This window comes from Lygodium microphyllum, chromosome 25 (assembly GCF_053477565.2).
Source record: "Lygodium microphyllum isolate KBCC chromosome 25, Lygodium_microphyllum_v1.1.10, whole genome shotgun sequence".
NCBI classification, from domain to species: Eukaryota; Viridiplantae; Streptophyta; class Polypodiopsida; order Schizaeales; family Lygodiaceae; genus Lygodium; species Lygodium microphyllum.
In genome coordinates, this window is record NC_141159.1 from 134,082,393 (window position 1) to 134,095,100 (window position 12,708).

The window sequence follows — 12,708 nt, forward strand, 5'->3', positions numbered from 1 at the left end:
AGGCATCAAGGACCCAACAACCTGAATATATTGACATCTGTTAACTACTTCTGGAACATCCAGGAACTTCCTGATGCTAGAATTCTTCTCTCTCAAGTAAGCTGAAGCATGCAAGTGTGTGCACTGCACACTAGAGAGTTTTGAAATGATAGCTTGTATTAAGAGAACTGTTGAATGACCAAAAAAAAAAGCTATAACTTTACAGTACAAAAGCACCACTGCCTAAAAGGGCAGTCATACAGGCCAGACCGCCTGAGGGGTAGTTTGAAAAGAGATGCCCAAGACCCAAGTCTGCATAAACCTTCTTTTCTCCTCATCCTCTCAGAGTCACCTTGCATCCTCTCCTATCTCCCACAAAGATGAGATGAACATCCTACACTGTTACATCATTAATCTGAGTATATAGAGCTGATTTTCATGTCACTGATGTGGTTAACTTTCAGCCATAGTTGAGGGAAGCTTTGGAATGGGATGGAAATGGGAATGGGGACAGGAATAGGAACGGAAATTTTCAAAGGGGGCAAAATGGAAGCAATGCCATGTCATCAGGGAAAGATGAGAATTACATGATATCCTAGTTAATAAAGTTTAAAGACTTGTAGTTCAAAATTTTTCATTTATCATATGCAAGAACTAATGTTTCAGGCCGTTTCGCGTGACTATGCTTTCAGGACACACACGTATATAGTTTCTGTTGGTCATCTCATGAGCTCCACATTGATGCCCTTTTTCCCCTAGTTTGAGCCTCCTAGCTAGCCTAAACTCTCACTTAGGACAGTTAAGAGACTCAAGACACCTAGCACAGTTTAGAGCTAGAGTTTCCTACAAAGGTTAAGACATTTAGTACTAAATTTTATTATTTCAACCCATTTTGTGCTTTTTCGTGTGTTTTAGTAAAATTAGTGTGGTCATTATCAAGTACATTCATTTCAATTTGTGATCAAGTATCATTGTGATTCCATCCTCTTATTTGAAGGGTAATTACGTTAATTATGGAGAATGTACAAGAGTGACATGACTACTAAGTATCACCGAAATTGGCTATAAAATTGAAGCATGCCAAGTAGCCAGATTATCCCTCGTAAGAAGACTTACATCCTCAATGGTCTCAATTGCCACTTAAGGAGGCCTCACAAATGACCAATTCTGGCTATGCATGCCTGAACAGGAATAAAAAATGAAAGCATTATGGATAGTCTCATTATGCCAAGATCCCCAAAAGTGTAGAAAGTGGAAAACCACCAGACAATTAGCCAGCAGATCCTTACAAATTTTTGCAGCGCTAGCTCCAAAGCTAGCTCACTAGATGCTACTACTATAGCAATGCCACCACACCATCCACGAATCAAAGGGGTCATAGCAAACCAAGCAGCCACACTGTAGAGCACAGTGCCCAGCACCCCGTTGCCATGGCTAACATCCTTACCTATGGCAAAAACGAGCCACCATTGCTCGTCGTCAAAGACAAGTATCCCCCCTTAGTGGACTCACTATCTTGGACCACTCGAAGATAGATATTCCTACCTCCAAGAGGGACATTGTTTCAAGATAGTCAAATTGATTGATCAAGGTGGGATTCTACAAGTCAACTGAAGGATCGTGGAGAGATCATTTTGTACATGGTGGTAGCCTATACTTACAGTCATCATAGTTAGTTATTTCTCATTTCATTTTCATTGTTATTCTGGAGTCCATAGACATAGTCAGACATACTCATTTCTTTGACTCGTAAGCTATTGTGATTTTTAGGAGATGTAAATGCATCTCTCTCTCTCTCTCTCTCTCTCTCTCTCTCTCTCTCTCTCTCTCTCTCTCAAATTCGTGTAAGACAAAATGCCACAACAATAGAAGAAGCAAGATGGAAAATCCGACCATTCCAAATTCATATAGTAGGATGGGCTGAAAAAGGCACTCCACAAGAAGATGCAACAGCCTTAAGTGAGAAAATGAGGGCAAAAGGGATATCCATTCTAGATGCATGGAGACTGGGAAACCCAATGGATAAGGGAGGGTGTATCCTTATGCTAGAATTTGAAAACATGGACAAGAAAAAAAGTGTTCCTCACAAATTGAGAGGCCCCTCAAGGGAGAAAAAATATACTTGATGAGCATTTGACACTTGCTCAATAGAATATAGAAAAGCCAACATGCCCAAGATATTGGAGGCACGTAAGGAGAAAAAGTATACAATGTATAGAGATGGTAGGGTGATTATTGCAGAACATCAGTCACTGTGACAATGCGTGGCCTGTGAGACACTTAGGATGTTAGTTTGGAACTGCAAAGGAGCACTACTTTGGATGTTGGATATTTTCAGGTTAATTTTTGAAAATATGAACATAGCAATATATACATAAACACACAGAATACATGATACATGAGACCACGTGGCATTTCCATTGGCATATGTTACTTTTCGCCTACAAATCAAGCTATGCTTCACGAGATTGGTCACCATTTGATGTATTATAAGAGGATATCATAAGATGTACCAGCTTGGGAGATGTACTTGTGTGACAGGGGATTTTAATGCCCAGACTGGGATCAGCTAGAGTGACTTTTACATACAGGAAGACACTACGTTCAAAGAAATCAATGTAAAGGAGGTGTGTCTACAAAAAATGGCCCATGACAAAGAAGCAAGCACCTATGGGACACACTTGCTAGCTCTAGGAAGTGCACATAGCTTAGCCATTTTCAATGATCTCTCATGCTGGCCAAGATCAAATGCCCTAACACGTTGAAACCATAAGCAAGGGGCAAGTATAGTGGACTAACTAATAGGATCACCATTACTAATACCAAACAACGGCAACTTTGAGATCTTGCGAAGACCAATCGGGAAAACAGTAAATCATGCCCTCGACCTTTACAATCTCTTGTGGACACAAGAGACATAGTACCATTATCCTCCCTGTTAGATTTATTTATCCTTATGTGTGAACACACATTATTGTATGTAAAAATGTGTGCTTAGGTGTGAACACGTTACACCACTTAACGTTTAATAAGGGTCAAAGATGTAGGTGGATACCTTAGCCTATACATTCAAGCCCTATCACTTGTACTATCATTCCACATATCTCATCTATCATTATCAATCTATCTTTCAATCTGTGTGTACTTGCACCCTGATTGATGTCTGTCCGCCTGTCTGCTACACCCATTGACCTACCGTCTGTCTGATGTGTGGCATGCCCTACACCGACGTGCGTGTTCTGTCCATCACAGGGACTGCCAACGCATCTGACCACTTGCAGCGAAGAAATCCGCTACTTGTCTGACATTTTGGTCCTACCATCATCTGGCCATCAAATCTGCCATCATGTCACAGCCCATCAGATCTGCCTCAACGAGCTTGGAATTAAAATAAGGCTTTCTAATTAAACCTTACTCTAAAAAGGTTAAGATTTCATTTCTCCTTAAGGGCAATTCATATGAAAGTGTAGCTTTGCAATTTGCTTGAAATTTCTTCAGATTTCATGAACAAAATTTGGGGCTTTTTGAAAATGAGCCTGAATTCTCAAAATTTCTTCTCCAAACGTTGGGCCTTTTCATACTCGCACCTATCTACTTCAAATTGGGACCTACAACGACACGTTGAAGACCACCCAAATACTCGCACCTTCAACATCGGGCAAAAAATGACCCACCAAGCATCCAATGTTTCGCAACGTCATCACAAGTGATCGACATTGATCGCAATATCCTCGAGATCAACATTGAGGGGGATTTTTTTATCCCAATAAAAAATTTAAAAATTTAACTTTTTTTAAACATAAATTATAACAATTAGAATATAAAAATGTTGGAATTAGACATTGGCCATGTTCATATAAGCGCTAAGACCGTTCCATCACTTATTAAGTAATTGTATGGGATTCTCTACCCAAATTTTAATCCAAAACGAGTTGTATGTCTTTTTATTTCTTTTCCTTCCGATTCATAAAGAAGCTATATTTCAATGGGGATTCTAACCACTTTGCACATGACCTCTGAGTTGATACCGAAAGCTATACCCATGTATTAGACCTCTAGTCATGTGCCCAATGCCTCTAAGCCACGCTAGCTTTTGATCGGCCTATGAATCATGCACACGCACCTCTAAACCATGACTTACTTTAGGTCCCTAAGCTTTTCAGTAGACCATGTCATGACCTACCTCAAGTTGTATCTCTCTCACCTATATATCTCCTTTTCAAGAATCATTGTACAGGATTAGACACTGCCTCTTTGAGGTAGGACCTTCCCTTTTCCTTTTTCGTATGTTCCATGTCACAAGTTCAGTCACCCATGACATGAACATATGTTTGTTAGATTTATTTATCCTCGTATGTGGACACACACTATTGTGTGTAAAAGCATATGCTTAGGTGCCAATACCTTTTACACCACTTAACATTAAATAAGGAGCAAAGGTGTAGATGGATACCTTAGCCTAGATATTCAATCTCCCATCACTTGTCTATTATTCCACACATCTCATCTATCATTATTATCAATCTATCTTGAAATTGCAAGAGAGCTCTCTCTCCTCCATGAGTTCCATCCGCCATAGCCTAATAGTCACACATGTGAGCTCCATACCCAACATCCCTAGGCACCCTAGATATCACTTTGCAAAGGAGACTTCACATATATACAGTGACTTTGTGCATGACAAATTATGCATGCTAGATTTGAGCAAATCCCTAGAAGAATGCACAAGAGATTTGGTAGAGGTCCTACATACTTCAGCTATGTATGCATTCCTATACACCTTCCCCCAAGAAAAGCCCCATGCTCTACAGCTCCCAAAAATGGTTGGTATGATTATGAGTGCAAGGATTCCTATACACACCTAAAGAGAGAGACCGCTTTGGGCACTCCAACACATTGCCAAGCAAGGATGTTGTTCAAATGCCTTGTGTGGAAGAAAAAGCAAGATTACATGCAAAATTTGAGACAAAGATATACCAACTATTTTTAGGATAAGATGGCAAAAGAGCATGGAGAATGTTTTACAAGAGACATTCCCCCATATAAATTACATCACCTAATACTTGTATCTATTATGGGAAACAACTTGTATGATGTATCTGGATAGACACCCATCCAACCCCCACAAGCCCACATACTAATACGGTGGCCCTTCACTGGTAAGATGGTCACAGATACAATCTATAGACTATAAAATGGGACGGCACTGGATTAGACAATATAGTGCCAAAGCATTTCTCACATGCATGTGACAAATTGGCACCCATATTGGCATGTATGTTCAATAGAGTAACATGTGAGGGATTTCCTAAACTATAGTTATACTATAATATAGTTCCACTCTTAAGAGTGAGGACCCTCTAATCTCCAGTAACTACAAGACCATCATGATCGGTCCCACACTAGCTAAAATATATGGATCATAATTGGAGTATAACCTTAGTGATGGGTTGAGGTGCAAAGCAAAAGGGCACAAGGGCAAGTAGGTTTTAGACATGGACACACCATATTGGATCATATCCTCTCACTCAAGCAATCATTGAGGATACTTTGTGGATTTCTGTAGAGCATTTGGCATAGTACCACAAGCATGTTTCATGCAAAGATTGCAAGAGATTGGAGTACCAGAGGATATGCAGTATGGCATTTATGCATCATACGAGAGATTGGTATGTTGTATGCACACACATAGAGGGATGTCTAAGAGGATTGACACCACCATAGGAGTTAAATAAGGATGCCCGCTTTGACCCACACTATTTGGACTATACATAGAGGTGTGTGAGTACATTGATAGGGGGATATATCTAGAGCTAGCCTAGTTGGAGTGTTAATACCGATACTACTATATGCCATCATATTTTCTACTCATTTTAAACTCACCATAGGGCTTGAAACGTCACTTGGATGCACTATACACCATTGCAAAGATAGGGATCTCACAATGAATATTGGAAAAACCAAAGTCATAGTATTCAACACTTTCACAGTATAAGTGACCCGATCTATGTATCAGTTTATAGTTGGGGGAGATGTAGTGGAGTATGTGAGAGAATATCTATACTTAAGGGTCACTTTCTCTAGCTTGAGATTTTCACTAAAGGAGGCATCTAAGGCTCAACTGGTGTCAGGCTACACAGCCCCAAGGGCCCTTGAGAGCTAACATGCCCACAAATAGTTTCAAGACTCCTACGAAACTATGGTTGTTTGACACTCTAGTCACACCTACTCTCCAATATGGAGCTCACGTTTGGGATTGCAATCTATGCCACCCCCTTTGAGGGCAAAGAAATAACATCACCTTCTGAATCCCCCTCTGAAGTAGATAGGGAATCCAAAAACTTATGGATCACAGACTCCAAAATGTCTGATGACGAAGGAAGTGCTCTTGGTCGTGCCGAAGAAGGTATTTGGGGTGCTGCAGAACTCCCAGAGATGGCCTCTCGAACCTGAGTAGTCGAGGGTGGGGAAGGGTGGGGCTCAGAATGAGCAAGAGATAGGCAACAGTAGCTATCTCTCAGTGGAGCAGATTGGGTAGCCGAAGAAGAGGAAGGAGTCGAGCAACCACTGTCTCTCGAAGGAGCAGACTGACGAGGAGACGGTATCAAACAATCACTGTCTCTCGATGGAGCGGACTACAAATCCATAGGTCGTGGAAGCCACTGTACCTGAAAATAAGTGGGAGAAGACTGCCATTGGCATTGCGACAATCTCCAAGAGGTCATAGCACCAATTGATCCTCCATGTGCTCGAAAGGACTTAGTGCGCATCGGATGTATCTTGTTGCCTTGAGCATAGTACTCTGATAGCCGATGCAAAACGTTCTCTGTGGCCTAGAAAGGAGAGGTGGCACAAGGAGTGCCTAGTGGAAGACGCATGTACTCTGGAGGGGTGGGGAGCAAAGGTCGAAGTCGGCAAGCATGGGTGGCGTGTTTGGTGATGCCACAGTAGGAGCACCCAATAGTCTGGTCATCTGTTGGTAAAGAAGCCATGGATACCAGTGTGCCTTGTTGAAGAAGGAAGAGGTCAGCCACCATGAACCACGAACCGCAATGTCCGCCTCAAGGGGTGTGAGGGCAGTGTGAAGCACGAACCGCAATGTCCGCCTCAAGGGGTCGGAGGGTAGTGGAAGGGCTGGAAATGAGATGCCAATGGGAGGAGGATGTGACCAGTAGTAAGAGGTTGCAACCAGTAGAAAAGCGCAGGTGAGGAGAGAGAAAGACTAAAAACGCAGGAAAAACAGCCTACAAGAGAGAGAAAGACTAAACATGCAAGCAGGACACCTTGCAGGAGAGAGAAAGACTAAAACCGCAGGAAAAAAACAGCAGCAACAGTCAATATACTGAAATCGGCTCCGAACAGTGTGTGATAAGCTGGAAATAGGCGCCAGACTGTTCTAGACAGCAATGGCCAGCTTGGACCGTGATGTCGTTTGGGGTGTGGGCAGTAAGCTGAAATACCTGAAATCTGCAAAAACGAGATTGTTTTCTGAATGGAGAGTGATCAGCAGTAAGAGGTTGCAACTAGTAGAAAAAGCGAAGGTAAGGAGAGAGAAAGACTAAAAACACAAGCAACAGGAGAGAGAAAGACTAAAAACGCAGGAAAAACAGCCTACAAGAGAGAGAAAGACTAAACACGCAGGCAGGACACCCTGTAGGAGAGAGAAAGACTAAAACCGCAGGAAAAAAACAGCAGCAACAGTCAATATGCTGAAATTGGCTCCGAACAGTGTGTGATAAGCTGAAAATAGACGCCAGACTGTTCTAGACAGCAATGGCCAGCTTGGACCGTGATGTCCTACGCGTTTGGGGTGTGGGCAGCAAGCTGAAATACCTGAAATCTGCAAAAACGAGATTGTTTTCTAAATAGAAAGTGATCAGCAATAATTGCTCTGCTGTAAACAGCTGCAAACTGTGGGTGGAAGGCTGGAAATAGGTGCAAGACTGTAGATGACAGTAAGGTACAGCTGAGACTGCGATGTCCTCCGCGAAAGGGGTGTGGGCAGCAAGCTGAAAACACATGAAACCTACAAAAACGAGATTTTGATGCAACCGAAGAAGAAGAGAAGTTGATGCCAAACCCACCACCGGTCTTTGCCTTCACTGGAGTGGAGGATCTTTGCCACTCTTTGAGCAGATTCGGCTCTGATGCCATGTCAGAAGATGACGTACCAGCAAGACAGTAGGGTTTGCGGAGAGGAACACGGAGTGAACTCGGCAAACATGGAGAAGAGAAGAGAAGAGAGAAGAAACTCTGTTGAATGGAATAATGAAGTTTCAAATCATGGAGTGAATGTGATACAAGGGACCAAGGGTGCCGTAGCAAAAGGAAGATGATAAAAACAGCCACGAACCACGAACCACAATGTCCTCCTGAAGGGGTGTGAGGGTAGTGGAGAGGCTAGAGAGAAGAGGTGACGGACTGAATGAATCAGCCGTAAGGAATGAATGAGAGAGTGGCCTATAAATAGGCACAGTCAATCTAGGATGGCGCCCCTTTTTGGGGCTGCAAACCGTAAACGCAAAACGCAGAAACGCAAAAACGCAAACTGCAGGTGAAGGGTGAAGGGTTTCTCAACACATACACCACTGCTGCAAGCAGAGAGAAGCAAGGTTGAGGTCATAGGACCACCGTGGTACGTCAAGAAGAAGAGGTAGAAGAAGAAGATACATCAAAGAGATCCATGCTCAGATGGTAGAAGATGCATCAAAGAGATCCATGCTGAGAAAACTTCAACAAAATACCTTCAAAGGTGCACAAGAGTGAGGCACCCAAGAGACGGAGGATGATAACCACCAAACACAAGTTCTTCAGCCTCCAGCTGCTGTCCAGAATGGAAGTGCAGAAACTAGCACTCTGAATAAAAGAACACGGCACCCAACAGTCTGCTGTCTAGGATGAAACCACAGATCTCCATCGTTCACTAAATGGCCATGAATCAGTCCAGCAGCAAAACACAGACCTTCCAGCCTCCAGGAGATGACCAGCACACAGTTGAGCAGTAAAACACAGGTCTGGACAGACATCAGAAGCAATGGAAAACTTGAAAAGGGGGTGTCCAGCAGTCCAAACAGTAGGAAACTGTAAAGCATTATAGAAGATGGGATCAGGCAGGGCAAAGGGTTGTAGCTAACAACGCAAGTAGCTCACTGACAACATGCCAAAATAATTATAATTATTTCTAGCCATTTTCGCAACAATGTATGCAGAGGCACTTGCCACTAACCGAAAAGACTTCATATTTGACGCTGATTTGCTGTTATTTGGGGTATTTGTGAGTAAAACAGTCAGGAGAGAACATCAAGTGGACAAACTGCCTGCACCAATGAGATCGGTATATCAAACAGCCCCTAAGACAGATCTGTAATTTTTTTTGAGGCATGCACCAAAAAGATTATCCATGTGGGAATATTGGGTAGGCCCAACTTGATGTGCAGTACCAATCTTTAAGACTTGCTTGTAGGCAGGTACTAAATTTTGGCAATGAAGTGCAATAAAACAAGTAATGCCTGAGGATGAACCAAATTGTGGTGAACGACTGATGAGGACCAGCAAGAGGACTAGTCTGACAACCAGCTGATGGTGATCAGCATGAAGATTAGTATAACAACCAGGGTGACAACCGGCTGATGGCATGAAAACTGCTGCCTTTTTCCTGAGTATAACCATGTTGGCTAACCATGATATAACATTATCAGGTAGAAACAACAATCCCAGCCCTAACATGTCAAAGCAGTTGTAAAATCATCGGCAATTGAATTACTAGTACAGAGATCTCAAAAACACCTTGAATGTAGCCTTACCAAAAGGTTTACTTCATTTCTACTATAAGCAAGCAGTAATATTGGCAGATTACATTGCCTAATAACCACAATTACATCCAAATGTAAACAAATTTTTCAACTTAGAAACATAATGCCAAGAGGCATTTTATCATGTGTTCCTTGAGTCTGGCCACAACAGCTTGCCGATCAAATGAATGGTGCCACATCTTTTTATGTGAAAATGTATATGCTCAAGGACATGAGTTCTACTTTCAGCATGATTACCTCTAAGATGTAAGAGATACTAACAGTACCAAAATTAAAAAGCCCCTACAGCTACATCTAGATTTACAATGATGAGAACCAACAATGGTCCAGTTATTCTCTTGTTGGAGCAAGTAAACAACTACTAAATGGGTTTTCAAGACAAAACCCCAAATATTAACACCTCCAGTAACCCATACTACCAAGATCGATGGTATTCTCAAAACTGCCTATAGTTTTATCGCATTATCAAAATCATAAATGAGAGTAGTAGAATAGCTCTCTCTACATAGTTGTCATTTCATTAATATGCTCCAAGGCTAGGAAGGTAATAAGGACTTCACATACCAAAACATGCAGCACTGAAAAGCTCCTTCAAGGTTCCCAGCACCAAAGACTCAGAACCCAGCTAAGATGAAAATGATATGCCCCAGCTCACTGCTCAGAAGTAAACCCATAGTTATTCCAGCAAATACACAAAGGCTCCTGTGAAATGTCTAAAACCCAACCTTGAAAGAACGTACTTTCATAAAAACATCCCCATCAAATCAGATATCAATTGGAGACGACTTGAAACTGTCTAAGAATGGAAAACAGCCATTAAGCATCAGTAAAGAACATTCCAGACAGGTAAAAAAGGTTTCTGGGCACAGAAAGTGGGGGGAAGTCAAAAATATGTGCCCCCAGCAGAATAAGCCCATGCATCTGAATGCAGCAAATGCCAACACCAAAGCTAGTAGGATAGCTTTCAATAAGCTCAAGATGCAGAAGCTAGGCTTTTTATCAAGTATAAAGAATATCAAGAGATTATGCCATCATCAATAAGTCAAGTTTTGTAGACCAACTTGAAAGCTGTTATTTCATGACCCAAGAAGGCATACATTACCTACTATGCCTTATCGTCAAGGGCTGCTTAGATAGGCTGCATCACACTATTATATTATCGAGGGGTCAATCGTTTTTGAACACATCCTTGGAAACTGAAGCTCATTCACAGGATGTTATAGACATCAAAAACGCGAGCCATTTGTAAAGTAAAACAGCAGGAAACTTTCTGGAGAGTGCAATTTTAGGACTAGTATACATAATAAGAACATCGTTCAGGCCTTAAGAATTTTCTGTGAGGGGGTAGCAAGAATGGATACTCTCTCACTTTGAGGGATTGAACACCTCAATGATATTTGTATTACTTTTTGGCCTAATCTGTCCTAGAAAGTCAGCAGGAGACTAGTGAGAATCAAGGACTGTTTCTCTTGGGATCTTCACGATATACACACAAAGAGAAACATACCAAGAACAAAGAATGCAGACTGATGTGTGTTCAAGATGCTCACATATTTACAAAAACATCTGGCTGAGGCTAGTGCAAGGAAACTTTTCTCATGAGACTTTGTGCTCTATGGCCTTAGCAAAATCTGGAATGTACATCCATCTGTCAAGATGACCATCACAGGGGCAAGACAGCTCTACACAAGAATCAAGACAGATGTGCATAAAAGATGGAGTCTTCCATGTATCAACATGCAATGCACAGACTAAACTCAGACAGCCTGAATTAATGCCCACAATAGCCGTGATCAACCAATACAAGGTAAGGCATGCTAGATATTCGAGAATGGGCAGCTGACAAGCATAGATAATCTAAAGTAAGTCTAGTACCAGCAATCATGCACTTATTCCTGGAGCATATTTCTTGAGGATAAAGCTTAGTAACAGCTAACACTCATTTTACTGCACTACTGTGAATGGATATGTCAGATGAATGTATGCTGCATTCCCTACAGTTATCTTCTCTCACAAATCACTTTTTAACCTTTGTGGACCTTCACTGGAGCACATGCTTTTGCATTCCAGGTGAGGGCATTCTTATATACACCCACCAACAACATTGTAATGCTACTTTCACCCACCATATCCTTAGCATTGGCAACTGCAAAAGCAATTTATTGTCATATTGATGGATCATCCTGATTCTCTGTGGCACCTGATCAAATAGTTAGTGTTGTGCATATCATGGGTTCTTAGGGCAGTATTATGGGCCTTTGAGTGGGTACTTAAGGGCCAGCTATAGATGCAGTGTTTGCCATATTCGGGGGGCTATTCCTGGACTCGTCGACCTACATTTTATGCCTTTGTTGTGGCTGGCCAACCTGCTTGCCTTATGCCTCATATTCAGCCCCAATATATGCTCTATCAACTTCTCCTTTGCATCATCTTGGCAGGCCTGCATCCTTCATTGGAGAGAGGGAGATTGAGAGCGCTCTGCTCGTTGCCCACAACCTGTGTGGTTTGTACACTCTCATGCTGTGGTATATGGATTCCACTTTCCAAATCTTTCTCTATAGGTTCATCTATTCTTGTCTCTGCTTGGTTCATTTTGTACACTGCAGCTTTAATGTTTCTTTCCGTTGCTCTATATCCGTCTCACATGATATCAGGCATCAAGTCATTCGGTTTTGGTGCTTTTGCTTTAATTGACTGCTTGTTCCAGGTATGATTTACCTGCCCAACTGTTCTAAAGGTGATACAACTGTGCGCTTTGGCTGCTGGTGGTGCTGGTGAACTCTCTCCTAGCTAGATGGCAATATACAACTACTGGGCAACTGGTCTATAGACCATTGCACCCTGCTGTATCCTGCATTTTTTAACAGCCATACCTTCATTTTGATCAGCCCGGAAGAAAAAGATCAATGTTGTTCCA

The 12,708-nt window shown here is 42.0% G+C and overlaps 1 protein-coding gene across 3 annotated transcripts in view; it reads right to left on the reverse strand.

Annotated features, from left to right (window-relative positions):
• The window catches only part of ASG2 (transducin family protein / WD-40 repeat family protein), a 96,038-nt gene that overhangs the window by 1,384 nt on the left and 81,946 nt on the right, over positions 1–12,708 (reverse strand). Inside the window, exon 19 of one of the 3 annotated variants that reach the window (XR_015688605.1) lies at positions 10,356–10,445. The exons of the other annotated variants lie outside the window; for them this stretch is intronic. The gene's annotated coding sequence lies outside the window, so the exon portion shown is untranslated. The remainder of the gene's footprint in view (positions 1–10,355; positions 10,446–12,708) is intronic. 3 annotated transcript variants of the gene reach the window in all.